Source organism: Pinus tabuliformis, chromosome 4_2 (assembly GCF_031772625.1).
Source record: "Pinus tabuliformis cultivar Carrire ecotype Pingquan chromosome 4_2, CPIR1, whole genome shotgun sequence".
Taxonomy (NCBI): Eukaryota; Viridiplantae; Streptophyta; class Pinopsida; order Pinales; family Pinaceae; genus Pinus; species Pinus tabuliformis.
In genome coordinates, this window is record NC_142304.1 from 416,032 (window position 1) to 420,977 (window position 4,946).

Sequence of the window (4,946 nt, forward strand, 5' to 3'; positions counted from 1 at the left end):
TAGGCACCGGTCTACAGAAGGCTCCAACCTTCACTCGTTTTCCAGCTACTACTGGAAGGGAGCTCCAACCCCCTGGCTCTTGTACTAGCTGATCCGTTTACTAGTACGTAGGCGCCAGCCTAAAGAAGGTTCCAACCTTCAACATCCTCCAAGGACCACGTTTCATAAATTTTCAGACTAGATACTCCTGGAACACAACACCACACTCTGAAGGCCATGTTTCATCAAATCCTCATACTGGACCCATCAGCAACATTGAAGCTCAAAATTAATCATCACTGCAATAGAACCAATCATTGAAAACCCATAATCGCTGAAGTAAATCACATTCAATCAATCTGAACATTCAGAACATTGTCACCAGAACACAGAGCATAACCCATAACTCTGCGTCAACAACCAAAACCAACTGCGACTTCAAACATCATATTTCATAATGTATACGCTACTTCGATGTGTCGAACGAGCATGTATACGCACTTTTATCAAAGCGAACCAACGTACAAATCTTGAAATACTAACTTAAAACATCACAACTATTCCAAACTTCAGTCATACACAGATCAGAACATTTACAGTGTAAATCATGCATTAGCATTCATATCTATACTATCCATGATCAGACCACATAATGATAATTCATTTCAGGTCTTATGATCCTAATCTATCATTAGATCTCATCCCTCATCAACCACTAAGGTTCATCCTTAGTTCAGATCAAGCAAATCACCAGAAACCCATAACATGCATATTTGCTTTTGATCTCACTCTTCATAAGATATTAATTCCTTGCACCCTTTGACCTAATGATCTTCTCCTCCTTATATAGTTTTAGGCCTTTCTCAATACCTCGAACCAAAACCACTTAGGACCCATGGTATTCCTGGGCGGGATCAAATAGTCATTACTCCACTTAATATTGTGGGCTAATGCCATGGTATTGACCCCTGGTATTGTATCCTCTTGAATTTCCTTGTTTTTCCAACCTGTACGCGCTTTTCCTCTTGTGAGAGTGTGTATAAGTATACTCTCTTTTTGTTCTGTGGACCAACGTGTACACGCTACTTGGACAAAATGAAACAGTGTATACCTCTCTTTCTTCAATCTCCAGAGTCTGATCTATAATCCTTTGTTGTTAACCTGTTGCATTGTGAACTGTCATTTATGTGAGTTGCCATCAAGGACAACACCTATTATCATAATGCCAATGATCTCCCACTTTGGACTTGATGGCAACAATAACTCCAAGACACTCTCCCCCTTTGACATCAAGGGCAAAGGGCAGACCAAGATATTCTCCCCATTTGATATACATTATGTTGTTTATGCTCCCCCTGAGTACATGCAGAGTCTGCAGAGATATGATTCAAAATAATAACATGACTCTATAACTCAACTAAGTGAGTATAACCTCCCTAAGACCAATGACACATACATACATCAATCTCCCAACCAAGTGGGGATACACCAAATGTTTATACATGACTAAAATAGAAATTATTACATCATCCTTCCCATGTATAGTGGGGTTACAAATTAGGTATTTTCATGACCTTTAAATCAAATGATATACATGACATTTATAACAAGGACCAACAATCTAAACAATACCATCATATTCATCAACAACTATCATACACCATATATGATCTGCACCATCAGCATCTGTCAGCAGCATCAAGATCAATAACATGTATATGTCCATTATCAAAAGAGTCATCTGAATCAAAGCAACTATGTGAATCAAGTAGTATAAGTATCATCATGTATCAAGGTATTCTATTATAATGCCAACTACGCATTATTAGAAGCATATGCTCCCCCTGAACCTATGTCATCTGTTCACTGTCAGATTTGATTATTGCAAATATCAATAAGAATCATCAAGGCATCATCATCAATTAGATATACATCAACTTTTTAACAGATTATGAGGACCAAAACACTTCCACATATCATCATCAGCTTGTAACCATCATCAAACAGAGCAGATAATTGACTGAACCATATCAGACCCCTTTTCCTAAGTCTGCCCCACTGCTTTTTCCTCAAAACACCATATACGCGATTGTGCAGCTTCTAACTCGCGTAGATACGCGATTTGTCTTCATGATAACTACGTATGAGAATTGAAATTCTGAAGTTTCACACTTTCAGCTACCCCTGAGTCTGTTATGTCTGTATATTGTCCTATGCCACATCTTTCTGACTGTACTTCCTTCTTCTTCCATATCTTCAAGTGTGATGATGTTTTCTCATTTTGGTATGGTAGCCGAAATTTTCTCCTGCATTCTTTTGTTATATTTCCAAAATTGTTACATGCATAACATCTTACATGTTTCATGTTCCTTCTATAGTATTCCATGGCTTTGGGACCAAACATATTGCAAGAAAAACAATATCCCTTAAAGTACCTGGAAGCTAATGATCTTTATGTGTGATAGTTATTAGCTTGAACCATTCTACTTCTGCATCTGGCTGCAACATGTCCGGAATTATGACATACAAAACATTCAACATTATTCATCAGAGGAAATAACTGACAATCACTTCCATAGTTAGGAGTAAATGATTTTCTTTGAAGACTTTCTTTCCTTAGTTGTTGATGGGTTTGACCTCTTATCTCCTTGTTGATCATTTCAAAATTTGCATTAGAGTTCCTTGCCTCATCTTATGAGCTAGATTCACCTTCAACAGTTTCATGAAAAGCAAGACCAGTTTTGATGGTAGGAGACCTTTGACTACTAAGAATATTATCCAAAATCTTAGTATTGTCTTGAAATCGTAATAGTTTATCCTTTTCTTCTAATTTACCTTTTAGGATGTTTACCTCAACTTGATATTGCTCTTCCTTTTCCAGATATTGCTTCTTCATGATTTCTTCAGCCTTTCGTCCTTCTTCCACTTGTTGCCTTAATTTGAGAATCTCATTTTCTTGTTCTTCATCTGCTTGAGGTAGTTCTTCATTCTGCTTATTTGAATTTTCAAGATCTTGTTTTAGAGAGAGGATCTTAGCTTTAAGACTTTCATAGTAACTGGATCTATCTTTAAGTCTCTTGATTGTTGTACTCTTTTCATTTACTGCATTTCTTAATGATGTCACTTCATCCTGCAGCTTTTGACATTGATATTCCTTTTCCTTGTACTGCTTCCTTACTTTGTTTCCTTCCTCCAGCTGAGCTTTTAACCTGGTAGCTTCTTCTTTGAAGGCACGCTCCCTTTTGTTAAATAGATCTTGTTGATCTCTAATTTTATCTGTAAGTCTTTTAACTTCTGCCTCTATATTTCTTTCACTATCACTTACAATATCTTCAACATTGCATGAACAGAGAAAAGTATCATTAGAGGACCAAAAAATTGTACCTGATACTTCTTTTGCTTGTTCATCTTCAATCTAAAGTGATTCTGAATTTGAATACTTGCTTCCACCTGATGGCCAATTGTCTCTCCTATTGTCATTTTTCCTTTGAGATGTCTTCTTCTTCTTAGGCGCTTTCTTCTTTAGCTTCTTTCCCATTGTTTCTACGAATCTCCTTTAAGCGATCAAACTTCTGCCAAAGGACCTGCTCTGATACCAATTGTTGGAAATAATACTGAGAGGGGGGGGTGAATCAGTATTTACAAATCAATAACCTTTTCTTTTCATACTCAAATTTATATATGCTACTTCAATGAAGGTAACTCGCGTGTACATGCAACTGTTTTTAAAGCAACCAGCGTATATCCAACAAACTTATGATTCAGTTAATTCATCATATGTTGATCTTTAATCAGTGCATCAAGACTTCATTAACCATATAAATAGTAACCATGTGCAGTAATAATAGAATAAACCATCACACATAAGCAACACACATGAACACCAAGATTTAAGGTGGAAACCTAGTGTGGGAATAAAACCACCTATTGGTTTCTTCTTTTAATATAAGAAAAACATGTTTACAATCTTGTACTGGTGCAGACTCATACCGTTATGTAGGAACCCACCTACAAAAGGTTACAACCTTCTCTCGTTTTACAATTGCTACTGGAAGGGAGCTCCAACCCCCTATCTCTTGTACTAATCGATCTGTTTACTAGTATGTAGGCAGCAGCCTACAGAAGACTCCAACCTTCACTCGATTTCTAGCTACTATTGGAAGGGAGTTCCAACCCCCTGGCTCTTGTACTGGCCGATCCGTTTACTAGTATGTAGGCGCCGGCCTACAGAAGGCTCTAACCTTCAGCATCCTCCAGGGACCACGTTTCACAAATTTTCAGATTGGATACTCCTGGAACACAACACCACACGTTGAAGGCCACGTTTCATCATATTTTCATACTAGACCCATCAGCAACATTGAAGCTCAAAATTAATCATCACTGCAATACAACCAATCACTGAAAACCCATCATCACTGAAGTAAATCACATTCAATCAATCTAAACATTCAGAACACTGTCACCAGAACATAGAGCAAAACCCAGAACTCTGGATCAACAACCAAAACCAACTGCAACTTCAAACATCATATTTCATAATGTATACACTGTTTTGAAGTGTCGAACCAGCCTGTATACGCGCTTTTATCAAAACAAAACAGCGTACATATCTGCAAATACTAACTTAAAACATCACAACTATTCCAGACTTCAGTCATACCTAGATCAGAACATTTACAATGTAAATCATGCGTTAGCATTCAGATCTAGACTATCCGTGATCAGACCACATAATGATAATTCATTTTAGGTCTTATGATCATGATCCATCATTAGATATCAGCCCTCATCAACCACTACGGTTCGTCCTTAGTTCAGATCAAGCAAAGCACCAGAAACCCATAACATGCATATTTGCTTTTGATCTCACTCTTCATAAGATATTCATTCCTTGCACCCTTTGGCCTAATGATCTTCTCCTCCTTATATAGTTGTAGGCCTTTCTCAATACCTCATACCAAAAC